At 39.3% G+C, this 17,515-nt stretch overlaps 1 protein-coding gene across 6 annotated transcripts in view; it reads left to right on the top strand.

Annotated features, from left to right (window-relative positions):
- HnRNP-K (Heterogeneous nuclear ribonucleoprotein K) overlaps positions 1-17,515 on the top strand; it is a 122,129-nt gene that overhangs the window by 25,703 nt on the left and 78,911 nt on the right. For 3 of the 6 annotated variants that reach the window (XM_087411896.1, XM_087411898.1, XM_087411893.1), the window contains exons 1-2: positions 9,444-9,968; positions 11,405-11,454. The gene's annotated coding sequence lies outside the window, so the exon portion shown is untranslated. The other 3 variants (XM_087411897.1, XM_087411895.1, XM_087411894.1) reach the window with 2 other exon arrangements.

Below are 17,515 nucleotides of genomic sequence, written 5' to 3'. Positions count from 1 at the left end.
TGCCGGGGGTGGAGTGGCGATTAATTATGCAGAAAATGCGATCGATGGAGGAACGTGCACCCTTAAAATATTGATACCACGAACGGTCTCTACTACCATAACCGTTCTCTATACTATTCTCTACCCTCGATCTAACAACCGCCGAGGCCGCGACTCGTAGCGAGGGGGCTGCCGCCGTTTTCGCAGACTCTCTCGATTGTTCTGTTCTATACCTGTAATATCGAATCCACCCAAGTGAAAAGTAATATTCGCCTCGGGTAGTGGGCGTGCGTTCGGAAACCGTCATCTGCTCGCTTTCCATATTTTATACATGTGTATACCTTATTATTACAGCGCCGGGGTAGTTTTGTTTTGTTTCTGGATATCAAACGTAGGCGCTTTAAATCTTCTCTCTGTATATACGAGGAATCCTTGAATTTTAACGCAATCGTCGAATAAGACTATCTTGCGCGTTTCTATCTTGAAGACTCTACTGTAACTAATAATCTGTCATAACTAAAAAAAAAGATTGCGTCCGACTGCGGCTTTGGTTACTTAAGAATCTAGCAGTTCAACATCGGATTATTCCATTTCTCTTTATTTTAAACTTTGTACAAGGAATTCCCCTGTTGAATTTTAGCGCAATCGTCAAATAAGCGTCGTCTATCTTGCGTCCTAAGAATCTACTGCAACTAATGTATCATAACTGAAAAAAAAAAATCGCTTACGACTGCGGCGTAAGAATTTAGTAATTCATCATCGAGATCTTCCATTTCTCTTTATCTTAAACCTTCATATATATTAGGAATTCCCTCGTCGAATTTTAACGCAATCGTTGAATATACGTCTCTCCTATCCTGTGTTCCCATCTCGAAGAATCTTCCGTAACTAAGAATCTACTATAACCAAAAAAAGAAAAAAAATTGCTTACGACTACTTTGGTAGATAAGAACCTAGCAGTTCGATATCCAGAGAGCTTCCATTTTTCTTTATTTTAAATCCTCATATTAGGTTATTTAAAAAGTATCCGCGGTTTTTTGTTCAATTTTTGAATGAAAAAACCGCGGATACTTTTTAAATGACCCAATATATTTGAAATCCTCCCGTTGAATTTTAACGCAGTTGAATACGTCTATTCCGCGTTCTTATAGAATACCATAATTAAAAAAAAAATCGCCTAGACTGCGGCTTTAATTGCATGAGAACCACCTAGTAGTTCAATTTCGAGATCTTCCATTTCTCTTTATTATTTCTACGACGAATCGAGAGTTAACCACAGCTTTTTTCACTTGGTTTACAACCGTGACTAATAACGGACGACGGCGATTGCGAATAATGTGAAGGCATAAACAATATTCTGTATATTCGCCGTCCCTCTTCTCTTCCTCTTCGCGGTGGCGTTAATCGTCCTCGCCATGAAGTATCCCGAGAGAATTTCCTCTTATTTCACGAGAGAAGAGTTAATAGGAAAGTTCCGTCCGGGCGAGATTTCCGCTGCGGAAACTTCTAAGTTCGTCAATGCCGCGGCACGCCAACGCTGGTACGGGAGGAACGAAGAAGATTGCGGGGAGAGGGAAGCTGGGGCAGACATTTTCACACTTTCCTTCTCCGAAGTTGGAGAAACTCGCCACGAGGAAAGCCCGACGCGCCGAGCCTCTCGCATTTTCTGTGGTACATTGAGCGGAACGCCAAGTTCTCACGGTTATATCATTCCAATCAAAGGAAAGGCGATGCAAATTGTATTCATCCTGAAAGGAATATCTTTTTGTCGATTATCACTGTTTTACTCCTGATGTTATCTCTAATGCAAGTATAATGTTTGAATATCAATGAATAATGCGTAATAAAAAGAAGTCATCATTTGTTTCGTTTATAGTGTTGCGTAATGCAACACTTGATCGCAACAGTGTAAGTTTATAGTGTTGCAGAAGTCAAGGCTGAAACGAGAAAACGTTTTGCAAATTATCGCTGATAAGTGAGTTTTATGTTCATCGAGAAGCTTCAAAATTATAATGGTGCTGACGAAATGTAAACACATTGTATATACACATTATGTATAGATTAGAAGATTCACAGCACCGATTTTTTTAACTTCCGGGTCACGTTTCTGCGATATGATAAAACCTATTCAGCAATACTCGATAAATCGATGATGATGGCGATAAATAGCTCGAGAAAGTTATTGAGAAAGTAGGAAAGATGAATATTAAACGAAATATCTTTTAAGATATTCACCATAATGTGAATACAACTAGGAAATGAAAGTCTTAAAGGACTAAGTTGGATCTTTAGAGCTTTAAATAATTCGATGTGGATTTATTTACATAGGTGCAAATAATCCTGCAAACTACATGTCGAATTTAATTTTCAGTCTAGAAACTCAATTCTTAACCGAATTAGAGTAGTAATATCACAAATTAATTTGACAATAAATATTATTATTGCCCACACAGAAAAAATACATCTGTAGCAAATAATAATTGCTTGTTTCAAGTCTTTTAAAAGTTCATATATCCGCAAATCAATCATAAGTTTCTCATAAGCGTAAAATTTATTCAAAATATATTTTGAAAATCCTAGAAAGTTTAATACTTCAATCAAGATCATTAAATTGAAACAAATTCAATTTGCTTATTATAATATGAAGTCGTTTCTTCGTTCAATTTTATAATTTTTAAAAGAAAATTATTCTTGTTTTACTTAATAATGAGTTTTCTAAAATTTGTAATAAGTATATTTAAAAATAATTATCAAAAAAATATTCTTTGTTAAAGATAAATATTATTTAAAAGGAAGAAAGGAAATTGAATAATCACTTTTCTTACCAACGAAATGATATTTTTCTGTGTGCAGCATTTGAGAATTGTGTGTGAAAATGAAAGTCGTGTTACGAGGATCCTGCCAACTCTTTTATAAATATGACGTTTTCTTATTTTTCAAAATCGTGTATATTGATCGCCCCACATGTATTTATATCGTATCGGGACGAAAATAAAGTCGAGAATTGGCACGATTCAATGGTGAACGCGTGCCAGAAATATTGGGCGGGACTGACCAGAAGATCTCTCTCTCTCTCTCTCTCTCTCTCTCGGCCGCTAAATTGCATTCATAACTTCCAAGCATACCAGTTTTAACGAATTTGAATACGTCGGATCTGCTGGATAAATCATTCTCTTCACGTTCGCGCATTACGCGATATACGACTTACTATATATTTTCGCAAGTGTGCGGTTCCGGGGACCGCAAACTTGAGTATAACTCGCCCGAGCACTTTTGACGTAAACTTGTAATAGAATTATCTTCATGGCTAAAACATGTATACCGATATTAAGATACGACTCAAAGCTGAAAGGGTTAATTACGACATCTCGTCGTATCTGTTTACGGGAGTCGCAGCTCAACCGCTGGCGAACCGGTGGCAATAAATTCCTCGAGGTGGAGGTTTCGTAATAAAAACGTCTTCGCCTGCGAAGAGGACTTTCTCGCGAAAGTAGCGCAAAGTGATCCTCGAGGAACGAAGAAACCGCGCGGTTACTGCTGTTTGATCGTGAACGATGAGAGCGTTTTCACGTGGAACGCCCGGTCGCACGATGGTGAAGACCATTGTCCTCGCGCCGGAGCCGGTTTTGAAAGCTAGAAAAAAATCGTCGCCGATACGAGGGTGGGGCGGAGAGAGAATAGAGACGGAGAGGGAGAAAGAAAGAGATGGAAACAGTCCTCGCGGAGGACTGTACTTGCCTTCCTCGTAGCTGGATGAAAACGATCCGAGGAATCTTTCTCACGACCCGGGGGCATCTTGAGACCGCGGTGTCGAAGGACTGCGAGTTAAATGAAAGGGAACGAGACCGGCGATGGACTATCTTTCTTCGCTCGCTCCGGGACATTCCACTCGTTTATTACGATGTTGTTTACTCGACAGTCCCATTTTCGGTCGAGTACATCCGCGCGAGTTTTCCCTTGAACGCGGAGAAAGAACGATCATCGCGTAACATATATACAGAAAAGACGGTTTTACTGAAGTATTAGATCAGTGCACAAATTCTCAGTCCGATTTATTATTCAAAGTTCAAACGGCTGCAGTTTTGTTAAAAATAAAATCAAATCTAAGTCATACTCTATCTGATGAGAAAATTTAAGAATTTGTTTTTTTAAATTGTAATAGTTTTGACGGAGTTACGAGCAATGAAAGTCAAAATATTCCTTTTATTTAATTTGCCTCACAACTCAGTAACAAAAAATCGTAGGGACATTTTTTTTTAAATGATTTTATAGGAAAAACTTTAAGCTTTTTTACATTAGAAGTTCAAAAATTTTTTTGCAAATTTTTTTTTGGACATGTGACAGACTTACAAAGTGAAGAAAAAATCCCCCGTTTTGTTTAACTCGTAGTTTTCTATATGTAAAAATGACAAAACTCACATAAATTCAAAGAATATAGTAACCATTCGAAAGTAGAGACTTCAAGCTTTAAAACCCTTTTTTTTTTATTTAAATTTCGTATATTTTTAATAAAATTGCAGCTGTTTGAACTTTGAATAATAGATTGGGCACGAATTTTTGCAGTGATCTAAAAATTTAGCTACACTGTTAGATATAATGAGGGAACAGTAATTCGATCTCTTGAGTTAAATAACCTTTTGTTATTTTCATCTTTCATGTATCAAAATGCAAATCAATCCATTCGGTGGTTAGTTTCACAAAATAAATAATGTAACATTAATATATGCACGTAGTAAATAATAAAGTAAATTTGAGTTAAATTTAATACATTTTCTTAAGTTAGCTTGTTTAACTTTATTGCTTAAATTAAATTAACGACATACCGAGCTGTGACGACCTATAAAAATGATTAAATAAATAATTCAAATTTGACATTTGACACGAATTTAACAGTATACGATTATGAAAATAATTTTGTTGCACCATCAAAATAATAACGTAGGAATTTCAAGCAATGCTGCAGAATATTCCGAAGTTCTAGCAATCAGTTTCAACGTTTTATATAATTATTTTGATAATCCGAAGAACCAAATTATTTTCAGATCTGTATTTAACTAAATGTTGGATATTTTAGCAAAAATATCGTTTTTCCATTATTATTGATTAATCTCCATTTCGTCAGGTTTGCCACCGTCCGTTCTGCTGTGAGATGATTCTGTGCGTGCTTTTTCGTCATGACACAGTCACAGAGGTTTGCCACGTGCTTTTTTTTGTAGAAAAAAAAACTGAGCTTCACGACTATTTCTCTTGTTTTTACACCTACAAAGGAGGAAAGCACATTGAGTAACGATAAATTCTCCTTTTACACTTCCTGGCTGTCTTCCTTCGCGTCTTCTTGCCGCTCTCTCACGTACTCTCCCTTTCCCTATGAAGTCGCTCGTGATTTCCGTTCATTCACCCTTTCCGGTCATCACCCTCTCTTCGCGCGCTGCCTCCACTGCTCTCGCATTGTTGTCTCTTCGTAAACTCACTTCCGCGACTTCTTCTCAGGATCGTTTACCACGCAGCATCCACCTCCTAATAAATAAAGATGAATGTGTTATTTTTTTTTTAAGTCGAAAAAGAAGACAAGATCGATAATATAGCGTGCATAAGCAGAGATTTACTTTTTAAAACTTTTTAATGACTGTGGAGGTCTTCATAAGCGCGCAGTACAGGTGCAATTCGTTCATTTATACGGATAAACTTTGCATTTCTTAAGGGTACTTGCAATTGTCGACTTTTTCACAGCTGCTCCTGCACAATTTTAACAAGCTGCGACAATTTTATCGCCAATTTCAACTTTCGCAATTACGCTTTCTCCGAGGGTGGTGTATAAAGTGATTTCACTGATGGCTTCGCGGAAGAAAGATATGTTGCACTCGCAAATAAGAAACATGAAAACCCTTAGGCTCCATGAAAGATTTATCGTCGGTCGACTCCATGCAGAAAATGCATCGCGTAATCACTGAGTTTGTCGTACCGCGTTTAGAAATGTTCTCACAATCGGTCGTTCGTCATCGTCAAAGTGAATCTCGCCTTAACGCCGTGACGTAATATCATGATTCACGTGACGCCTTAATTTTGTTTTTATAATCCGATCGCGCGCCGCATCGCTAACTCGATAAAAGTCAGTAAACATCGGTATACGTGAGGCTTATCTACTAGAGGAGGGATTGATTAAACTTTAAATGGAATTTCTTATATTAGGCAAACGTTAAGTAATATGACAAAAATAAATTTGTGTAGCGTTTACATTTTATGCAACCTTCAAATTTTCTTCGAGCTTGGTTCAGTCAAGTCGAATAGCTTGCCGAGGCGATTTAAAAATAGAACGTCTGGAAATTTATACTTATTTTAAGATTCGACAAGAAATTCGTCAGCTTTATTTCGGATTGACAGACATTTGTCATATTTTATTAGATTGGATAAGATGTGATTGTGTGGTTTAATTGACAAGTGGCATTGGCGAACTCGTTCGCATTGTACAGGACAACAAGGTTGGCGTGTCGGGTAATACGGTTTCCTCTTAAAAAACAAGGCGAACCAATCGAACCAGTTTCCATGGAACGAGCAACGTGCACGATATTATCTAATTTCTGAATTATTTATCACACGTCGCCCTTCTTCCACTGGATCGTGTGCCGTTTTCGCATTTCGGTATCGATTTTACGGTATTGATTGCTAGAAACGAATATTTATTTATTTTTTTCACGATTCATTCGTCATATTCCTGTTGTAATGTTTGCTGTGTTTATAAGTTGAACTTCGATTTCGTATAAATATTACACAATCTTGATTTTGACAGCTTCATTCTAAAAAAATAGCAACATCTACATAATTCTCATTGTGTTAATATAAATACCAATGTGATATGGATTTAACATCATGGGTTTTAAATTCAAATCATGATGTTGATATAAACATCAGAGATTTAAAATCCACACTATGTTGGTTGACGTTGATGTTAATATTAACAATATGATGTGGATTTAACACTATAAGGTTTTAAAACCACATCACGATGGTGTTATATAAACATCAGGGATTTGGAATCCACATCAAGTTCATATTAATATTAATACCAACACGGTGAGAAGGTACGCCTTATGCACTCTAAAGCTCACCGAGAGTACATTGAAAGAAAAGATTAGCTGCTGCAGAAAATTAGATGGTAAAGTATAGCATAATATTTTCTGATGCAACCAATTAAAAATGCTATGTCGTTCAGCCAATCTTTTCTTTCAGTCTATCTTTGCCAAGAGCACTTCTTTCTGACAAAATTTCGTTTGAAATCGTCGTTAAACTGTAAGTCTCATACAACCAGTGTGCGTATCACAGGCACATGAGAGAAGTCATCGCGCTCAGCTACGAGCAATAGGACTGAGGAGAACATTTCAACACTCTAAAAAATATCGGTGTGGATTTAACACCTCTGGTGTGAATTCAACATCGCATGGGTGTAAAATTCACATCACAGGTGTTAAATAATCCACACAGATTTTTTTAGAGTGTTGAAATGATCTACATTATTTCATGACGATTGTTATTAAAAATCTTTTTTTGGCCGAATATTAATCATTCAACGGACTCCTGGAAGAATATAATACTGACTTTTGCGTTCAGATATTTTGAGGTGGATTTCAAATTTATGAGTTTGCGACGGATCGTGACATATAGCATCACGTTTACGGAAAAACCACTATGCTGGATGTCTTTCACAGCCACACTCATTTCGTCGTGCAGGAATCGAGTACACGAGAAGGTCCGAGGGATCGATAACGCGAATAATCGAACGTCAAACGGGGACGTGACCCTCCGCTCTCGCCTCGAGCATTCTGGTTCCTCTCCAAAGTCGCGAATAATACCGCGGATCGTGCTCGATAACCGCGTACTTCGAGTCGTCAGGATTTCGATGGCGTGAAGACACATCGATGATCCGCGTGAGAAATGTTCGTCGATCCGAGACGACGGTGAAGCAGCGTCTAATCTGTTTCATTCTGCATTCAATCTTTGGATCAATAAACGACGTCTTCAGATTCCGTATCGTCTCATGTTTTTATACAGAGAATCAGCGATTCGAGTTAATTTATTATTAAACGATTTATTTGTAAAACATGATTTGTTCTGCTTGTAGTCCATTCAGTTTAATCCCAATCGATATTTGTTCGAAAATTTGCTTAATATTTACCGGTCCGTGTACTGTATTTTTGCTTAAAATTAACATAATTCAACGTTTTTTTTTCATTTTGAAGGCCAAAATGCGAGGAATAAAATTACGCAATTTACAATTATATAAGATCGTGGAAGACATTTGTTATAAATAATTTTTTACAACGGAGTTGAGGAAGATGTCCACTGGATCCGTGAATATCGATTACGGTTAAAAGTTTCTCTAACAAATGATTAATAAATAATATTGTGAGGATGAAAACGATATGGTATCACAACTTATGGTATAATTAGCGTAGTTGGACTATAATATTATTGGTTGCTAAATTTACTCAATAGCGGGATGGAAGCACATGCACGCCGAATGGTATTTCGCGCTCGGTTATGAGAAATTGGATATTTATACTTGCGCTTGTGGCCATGGCGTTGCGAAATTAGCAATTAACGTTAACAGCGGTCATTGTATCTCCATTGCACGGCTTAATTCAAAATAAGACAGAACGATATTCGAAACGCTGACAGTGAATTCTGGGACGTAGCCAGGACAGAGCCGAAGCTAATACCATTAACCGAACAATCGCTAAAGTGGCAATTAGACTTCGAAGACGAAGCCGTTTGTATGACACTTCGGAGCTGAGATTCCATATATACGTGCAAAATGATACGAGATGGAAACTGGTACACGACGATGGCGAAAATATATTCCCCATTTTCATGAAAACGTGGATTTACGTATACACGTTACGAATGTTATATCGGCTTTTTATTATCGAACAATCTTTCAACTTTATTTCGATTTAATTAACAATATTTGTTTAATTATTATTCGAATTAGAAATGTCTTTCATGGATTGTAAATAGCTATTGGTTTTTCATAGTTTGTCAGAGGAATTATTCGAGGGTGGAGATAAGATCGACATATGCTCACGTACAAAGGATATATATCCTTAATGTAAGTCTTTGATACAAAGCGCAAGTCTGTGGTACAACGAACGCTCTAAGCGGAGGATTTCCTTTATGAAAATAGGATTCAGCGGTACCGGTAGATCCTCCAAGTCTTAGCCTGTCGCTCCGACTTAATTGCCAAGATTATCCTTATGTAAATACATTCCTCTATCGCAAGTTACGCGTCGTGGTACCTAAGACAGTCCCGTGATAAGGAGATTGCGAGAGCTAACTTGGAAAATAATCATCGCGGGATGTTGAGGTGCAGTGGTACCGAGTTTTCGCAACCCTTAGTCGATTGTGGTGGTCGCCTTCAACATTCTCGAAGCTCTTCGGCTGGTCGCGAAGGGTAGGGATCGCTGGTAGAACGACAGGGGAGATCGGTGGTGGAAGAAAAGCGGTTGCCCTCGAGAATTCTGCCCCCTCCCGGGGGTTATGTAGGTGTTAATCGCAACTTGTGTGCAGCCCGCTGAACGTGGAGGAGAACATATACGGGGCCCAGGTATAGCAAGTAGCATAATATCGACCGTAGATATTGTTGATGCAAACGGTAACCATGGGTGACACGAGCCAGTTGACCAATTGCAGTCTTCACGGTGGTCGTGCCCGACCAATCGTCTAGCGGTACGCTGCCGGTTTTTTGATTGGGCGATACCAGGGATAAGAGACCAGTTCGAGGCCATCGAGACCCACAAATGAACGTGGACGTACCAAGTGGAGAACATCGGTCTGCTGCGGTGCGAAGTGCTCGTCGTTCTTCATCATCCTCGTCCTCGTCCACGTCGAACTTGGTCGCCGTCGTCGTCGATCATCTCTCCTCCGTGTGTGACGCGACCTTTGGATAACTATTCGGATTTTGTGTCTATTTCTCGGTTGTCCTGAACCTCTTCTATGTAAGATCTTTTTACAATCAGCTTTACAATCGTTCGTTGTTCAACACGACCACCGCACGCCACTATGAACGCACTTGATGTTTCACATTGTATTCTGTTTTATTATCTGAGATCTCTCAATTTGATAAAACCATCGAATTTCCATCGTTTTTTTTTTGACCAATTTTTTTATACACCATATTAGTTGAACGTAAAATGGGATTAGCTTTAAAATAATATCTAATACCTTAATTTTTCACTTTAAGTATACTATTTTTAGGACGATCTAAAGTCCTATTTCTCGAATCTTCTTTGATTCCTTCTTGCACGAAGACTCTCCTATTTAATATATGGTATTTTATATATGGTAGCCATATCATTTTTGGATAGCATTTTTATTGAATTATTTTATTTCTTAATCAAGCCTTATCGTTTGAGAGTTTAGAGTAATTTTGTATTTTCTGTACCTAACTAATCTTTCTAGCTTTAGCCTAATCAATGTAGAATTTCGCAAATACATATTTTTTTTTTACAATACTTCGAAATCGTCGACTTATTAGGAAGATGATTGGATTGGTTTTTCTTCCGTTCATTTTTCTTGCATTTCGATTGTTCTCGAGAGTACTTAAATCGATCGACTCGGCTCGCTTGCGATTCGGTTGAAAAGGATACGTCGTAGAGCAGCAAATCGCAAACTCACAAAGTGGATTACAGTGTACTTTGAGCCTCAACACTTTTCGTTGCTCGAGCGCGTATTTTGCATCGGATTCGCTCGCTTTCAGCCACCACCACCATCACCACCACCACTACCGGCAGTCAGCACTGTCACTGCCGACCCCTCTCGGTTGATCTATGTGTTTGCCGGAGCGAAATTAAGTTATTTCATTATCGCACGCCATTGTAGTTAGTCTCGTCTGTATAGACATACCGTTGTTTCGGCGCCGGGGTGGCTTCGTCCGTCTCGGAGAAAAAAAAAAACTCGCACGAGACACATCACGAGGATTCTACAAGTTTCCGTCTTTCTCGCGACTAAGTGACGCATTATTCATAAATTCGACACGGTACTCTTTACGATTTATGTCTTTACGATTTTTGTCCTTTTCGCGCCGTGAATTTGCGATTCTTTATGGACAATTAAGACCCGTTTCTCAATTCTTAGAACTGTAAATAATATTTTGTACGTAAGGCTATTAGGAGTTAAACGCCTTGCGAACAAAGTACGTTCAAGTCAATAACATTCAGCGCGTTATTGGAATGAAAATAAACGTCCGTCTCTCGACATGTTTTGTATACCGCGAGTGTATGCGGAGTGTTTCGCAATTTTCGCTTAGAAAGTTCCACAATACATGCGCGTGTCTCCTCCAAAAACGACAGTTTGGCGGACAGTCTCGTCTTGCTGAGCTCACGTCGTTAATTGTGGCAAACCGGTCGTAACTTTGTCGTGTTTTGTGTTTCAGACGGGTGGAAAGCTGGCGTTGATCGTAGAGTAATTTACCTCCGTGTCAAGGTGAGTTGATAAAATCGTTTTTACTCTGAGAATTACTCGATTCGCAAACTTGAGAGAACTCGATGAAGTTAGAGCCAGACAATATCGAGTCTTCTGTGTCGGTGCGATAGATTATAATTAATTTATCACAATAATGCACTGAGAAAAATGATTGAAAGTGGACGAACCAAAAGATTTTCATTATATCAAGAATTTCGATTATTTTAATTAGAAAATTTTTATTCATTTTGTTTGTTCCATTTTTAATCAGAATTAATTCAATCAGACATTTTTCTGAGTGTATTATCTTCTATAGCATATAAATTACGTTGCAACGGATCGATACATTCATATCAGCGAGATCGCATAAATTTCAAGGGTAGCAAGTCAATATTTTGCAAGTTGCGCTAATAATTATAACAGCTCTGTCCAATTTTACTTCCGGTGCCAAAACGCAAAGCCATCGATGCAAAAAAAAAAAAATCAATGTGGATAAGATTTCGGGGACTGTAAAGTCTGAGCGTCGCTTATCAACACTTCGCAGTCTCTGAAATCTTATTCGCATTGAATCTTTTGGGTCTCCCAAGCTCTCCGGAGCTAAAATTGGACAGGTCTGAATTATAATGTTATTAGGATCCTTTTTTTTTAGTACTTAATTACGAAACCAGTCCCGCACTCTCTATTCGTGTACAAGGATCTCCGATAAGATCGGCATTGTTCTTCGTATTCCGGGAAAGACCGGGTTGGCGTTAGGATAATACGTCGTACAATCCTCTCCGGTTTCTTCGCTTTTCCATCGTCGCCGTGCGAAATTCGTGCATTCAAAATATGCTTCCTTACCCGATCGCGTAAGGATAAGATATCCGTCGCTCGATCCTCGCACCCGCACCGCATTCGAATGAGTCGGGGAGGAGCGAAGACGAGGAAATTCGCGATTGCCTTACTAGAGTCAATTATTCCCTTCGTGCCGTTTTCATTCAATTAGATTCGCTATTTATATCCTGCGCGAGCCTCGGGAGGTTACTTGATGATAATCAAGTATCGGAAATGCGCGACGATTCTCTAACTGCAGTGAAAGGTATACCGCATGACGCTTTCAATTATATCACCTGGGCGGCTAATGAAACTGAAATGATGCGTCATTAAAATTGCATATTTTCGCGCGTGATCGCTGTGTTCCGTCCGTTTAATACTATTATTTAATCATAGAGAGTATAGCTAGTGTCGATACCTGCTCTTACGATAATAGCCAACCATAGTTTTTGTTGCGACGCGTGAAAACGCGAATAATATTGACGGCCGTGGTGAGCATCTCTCTCTCTCTCTCTCTCTCTTGTTTGTGGCGAATTACATTTCATATTTTGCAAGATGAGGTAATTATACGTGAGGTAAATATATTATGTCGCTTTGAGACGCGGTTTTCCCAGACATTAAATTTTCCTTGTGCCTTTTCTGGAGAATTCAATTAATGCCAACCGTTACAGCGCGGGATTAATGTAAGTCGCTGTAACGTCTGACGTGAATAACCAGTTTCGACACGAGAGAGAGTGAAATAAAGCTTTCCGTTTCTTTTTCCCCTCGGATCGAAGAGAGAAAAGACGAGGAGAGAAGAGAGATACAGGGAGAATCACGAAGACTCACGTGACTGCGGATCCTCTCGCGCGTCTCAGCCGTGAAATCGCAGTACATCCCTCTCACTCTCGTTCTACGTCCTTTCTCTTTCTCTCTGTCTCCATTATATTTTATTTCACGTCTTTATTTCACCGTCTCTCTCCCGATCGACTCCGGTACGGCGGATGGAAATACGGCGTCTCGTCTTTCTCGAATTGCTACAATAATGGCCGATCATTATTTAACTGCGTGCTATCCGCTATATTGCGATAACCGACAATTACGCGCTATCACTGATACCAGTAATTATTTAACGTGTTCCAGCACGAGCTGCCCATCGGTTCGTTCTGGCATCTCTATCGAACGCGAACTTGATCCCATTCTCGACAACGTACGCGTAATTGCAACGTCAATTTTTATTCCGCGAATACATATACATGTATCCCGTGTCACATCGGGATCGATTTTTCCTCAGGAAGAAAAAAAAAAAGAAGACTCGGTTAGGTGCCGCAGATTTTTTCGCCATTTAACATTGTGTTCCAGCTTTCTATTATTCCGCTTATCTCGCCGCTTATCGTCGCTCGAAAAAGTAATTCTTTCGCGTTCGTTGCGGTTCGTTAATGTCTCGGCTGAGCGTGCGCTAATGGAAAACGGACGGACGTAATTTGTACGCGAACGGAAGGAAATCGATGGCGGACTTTACGGATTATCGCACGTATTTGTCGAATATTAATCAGTCCGCACATCATTAAGCGAACTCTTCGATAGCCGCAGCCTTGACGCAGCCTACAAATGAAACGTCCTCCAGGATGAACGGATCAATATTCAACGACACGTTTTCTCGTATTTTCGTGTATAATTATTGTTAGCGGGTCGCGAGTATAGAGAAGTGATTGTGGCGATCTATTGTCCTGTGTGTTTCGTATATACATATATTTCACCGCGTGACTACTCGCGTGACGCTAAAATACGTACATACAGTTTTTGTGTGGCTATCGCTGGGTTTCCTAGAGTTGCGAGTGTTACTGGGGCCGATGAAAATGGGAAATGAGGAAACGTGTAGAAATCGGAGAAAGTCGTTTGGGCACAATCGTACGAGCGGGTTACGCGATGGGACTTGCTATTGTAAAATCGGGGATTGAAGGACGGCGGATGCGAGGCAACCGAGAAAGAGAAAGAGAGAGAGAGAGAGAGAGAGAGAGGAGACACATTTATATGTAATACGATAATGTAATTTAGACGGTATGGCGAAGTAGGATTGAACTATTAGCATATTGAGGAGCGACGTATGAATGAAAAAGTCCGGGATGTGCTCGCCTGGGAAATGGAAAGAGCGAATGGGAAGAGGATGGTTGAGTAAAGAGAATTGTAACTGGATGTTCGCAAAAATCGTGAAAATACCGTGATAGCTAGTATTCATAGTTCGTTCTTACTTTAGGACCGTCTTAAGTACTGTCTTGAGATGCTAATAGTTCCATGATTGGCCCGTGATATCTTAAGACTTATTTAAGAATAGTCTTAAATATAAGAACCGACTGTGTCGTAAGAAATACCTCAAAGGAACCCAATCTCTTTAGTTAAACAATATTTTGTTGTTTTGAACTTTTATCTGCGTCAAAAATATAAATCAATTCGTTCCTGTGGTGAATAAAATTTCAAAGTAAATAATCCATATTAACGCATTTAGTAAATAAATTTGAGGAAAAAATAAATTTTTTTAATCAAATCGTTAAACTCCATTGTTTTAAATTATTGACTATCAGAATAGTGGCGATCTATAGAAATGATTAAAACCAACTGTAATCGAGTATAATTTGACATTATGAACGTAACAGTGTACGAGAAGCGAGTCTTTATTTTGCTCTCGATCGTAAAACAAAATTCCTTCCGCTCGTTCTACCGTCAAAAGTAACTTTTAAAACACGGGAATCTCTCTGTGAAGATTTCCGTTTATTCCAAAATGTCTCTTTTAGTTGTCTAAAATCGCGTTTTCCATATCGATAAACGTTACACACGTAAGTCCATCGTAGATTATATTTTGGTCTCTCCCTCCCCCCTCTCTCTCATCCCCTCGTAACACGTTTCGGAACTACATCGCGGGTTCCTGCTGAATCATTCCGTACGTATCGTCGCGGGATAGACGGGAGGGGGGAGGGACGAAGGGGTGAGGGAGAAGGAAGAATGTAAGGGAAGAAAAGAGGGAGAGGGAGGAAGAAGGAGAGTGACAGAACGAAGGGACGAGGGCTCGGCGCATGCGTGCCGACGCAACAATATGGTGAATTCCGCGAAGCGGCCCAGTATCCGCCCGACCGTCAGCTGATCGATATACTTCCGCACGCACGCCACGTCAGACGCGCCGTACCGTGAGCGACACGCATGTCATGTCATGCCGTGCATCGGGCTAACCCGTTACACGCCGCGACTTTGCTCCGGCGACGACCCTCTCCGCGCTCGGGATCCACCGGATCCACGTCTGTCCCTCGTCCTCGCCGTCGCCGTCGCCGTCGCCGCCGCCGTCGCCGTCGCAGCGACGGATGAGGAAGACGGGTTTCGACGACGGGTTTCTTCTCGTCATCTCTCGTGGTCTGAAGGCAAGAAAAAGAGCGTCCGCAGGTACGTCGAAAAAAACGTGCGCCGTCCGACACTCTCGTGGTCGAGTCGAGTCGCTAGTCGCGAGTGTTATCTTTGCCACGGCTACACTGCTCGCGATCTCGCGGCATCGCCGGATGAGATTTCATCCTCGCGAATTTTCATCGTTTGGTTTGAAATTTCAGAGACGCCTCTGACTAATCTAGAAAAGAATCAGGGCTACGTCCTATGTGGGCATCAAGATATCAGGCTTGTCCTTTTTCTGTACTTTAGGAGTGAATCTCTTGCACGGTTTATCTTCTTCTTTTACATGTTGAAGAGAAAAAGATAAAAGACGAACTGTGCAAGGAATTTAGTTTTGGAGTATGGAAAAAGAATAAGTCTTTTGTGTGCATTCGTCAATTTTAATCCTTTTGTTAAAAAAATAATACAATTTTATATATTTGGTTTCAAATTTTGGAAACGTCTCTAATTAATCTAGAAAGGAATCAGAATCAGTCCTTATACAAGCACCAAGATTTTGTGCGCATAATTTTAAGCTGATTAAAGTGATTGAGAAGTTCAATCGCACTTACGTGGATCTTCTATAAAAATGTATAGACAAAGCATTTTCATTTTATTATCACAATTTGTCATTTTTTGTTGAAAAATAATAATTCTTTTTATTGTTACTTAATAATATAGATAGGATTCCAAATTTCCTATTAAACAAATAAACGAAAGGAAAACTAACGAAGGAAATTCGAAATCGTTTTATCGATTGATCATCGGTTTTCTAATTTCATCCAAAAACGTCTTTATTACTCAATAATCGGCATCCTCATTGCATATCCCTGTCTTTGCATATCCCTGGCACATTCTCTGTCGATGAATTCGTCGAAGTGTATAATCTTGTCTGTCGGTGTTGAGTGACGCGGTTAGCCAGTCAGCGTTTGCCGCTCACGTAAGCGACGTAATCGCGCGTTCGGTATAAACAACTGGTTTCTGTTTGTGGACGCACGTCTTCTGGGAATACGATACATGTATGTTCTCTTATCGAGAAATCTGGCCTAAAAACTTTGAGTTTTATCACGCGTGATAACCTCCGAGGTCGCGAAGCAGAGAGAATCTTCTTCGTAACCACGAAATTCTTCGCGCGGCGATCTCAGAGAATCGTTCATTGACTTTCTCTTTCTCTCTGCCTCGTTAATTATTATTGATATATGGAGTTGTTTTTTTTTCTTCATTATCTTCGTATCTGTTCATTCTTCATATGTCATCTTTCTGTCTCTTTATACAGTTTATCTTCATATTTTATTTGTGTCAGTTTAATTTATTGTTGTATTATTTTCGTATTTCTAAAGATTTACAATAGATTCTAATCTAACAAATAGGCAGTTATCGGAAAATTTCCTACTTTTAGGTTTTACAAAAGAAATTTTCTAAGATAGAAGCTGTGGAAAGTAATAATTAAAAGAGGTCATATTTGATTGTTCAAGTATCAAAACAGGTTTATAAGATTTAATGTTTTTGAGATTGAAAAAGATTCAATGTAGGGTTGAAATCGACTCGCGAAATTGCAAATTCTGTTCTCAAAAACAATTTTTTCTTTTCCATGTTTCTGGAAGGCTTGCTCTAGAACAACAATAAACGCCTTTATATGTATATTAGGTCATTTAAAAAAGTATCCGCGGTTTTTTGTTCAATTTTTGAATGAAAAAACCGCGGATACTTTTTAAATGACCCAATATACAGGGTTGGCCATATTCGACGGAAAGATGTTTTTTTTTTCAATCATGGGAAACGTCGTTACTCGATCTAACATCTCTTTCCCATGATTGAAAAAAAAAACATCTTTCCGTCGAATATGGCCCACCCTGTATATATATATCTCTCTCTCTCT

Source organism: Acromyrmex echinatior, chromosome 12 (genome assembly GCF_024713525.1).
Source record: "Acromyrmex echinatior isolate Ae372 chromosome 12, ASM2471352v2, whole genome shotgun sequence".
Lineage (NCBI taxonomy): Eukaryota > Metazoa > Arthropoda > Insecta > Hymenoptera > Formicidae > Acromyrmex > Acromyrmex echinatior.
The sequence above is the reverse complement of the archived record's forward strand: the minus strand, read 5'-3'. Positions and strand labels throughout refer to the sequence as shown.